Genomic DNA, 821 nt, shown 5'->3' on the forward strand with positions numbered 1-821 from the left:
AACAGGACCGGGTTTAGAGCTCCAACAGGACCAGGTTTAGAGCTCCAATCAGGACCGGGTTTAGAGCTCCATCTGGACCGGGTTTGTCCAACAATAAACTGTAGTCCAGTCTTCCTCTCATAATTCAGATGAGGTTTGGTTTTGTATTAAACTGGTTCCGGTTCAGTGATGTTTTTGTTTTTATGCAGATCTGAATAACATTTAAGGAACAAAAGGTTTTTAGGTCAAAATCAAACCAAAGAGTCAAATGTTTCTGCATTTCAAACAGTTTAGTTTCTTTATTTTTGTCTGACAGAAACCTGCAGCTTTCCCTCAGCTGAGATCTGTTTTTGTTGGTCCAGTTAATATTCACTAATTTATGGTTTTTATTGTTATTAAAGTGAAACAACACAACAAGTTCACTGAACATTTTTAACTTCATAAAGATTCTTCCAAACATTCTTTTTTTAAAGAAATCAGAACTTTTTAATGCAATAATTTTATGCAGGTTTAAGAATCCTCCAAACTTAAAGAGAGAGATTATCACTTCTTCTCTTTTTTAGGCTCAGTTCTTTCTGATGTCAACACTTTGTTGTCTTTGATGTTTCTGAGCTTGACTTTCTGTGAACAGGAAGTTCACTTTTCTGCTCGTGATGCAACAGCTGACTGCGCTACACACACACACTCACACACACACAGACACACACAGACACACACACACAGACAGACACACACTCTCACACACACACACACAGACACACACACACACAGAGACACACAGAGACACACACAGACAGACACACACAGACAGACACACACACAGAGACACACAAACACACACA

Source organism: Kryptolebias marmoratus, linkage group LG12, assembly GCF_001649575.2.
Source record: "Kryptolebias marmoratus isolate JLee-2015 linkage group LG12, ASM164957v2, whole genome shotgun sequence".
In the NCBI taxonomy this organism is placed as follows: Eukaryota; Metazoa; Chordata; class Actinopteri; order Cyprinodontiformes; family Rivulidae; genus Kryptolebias; species Kryptolebias marmoratus.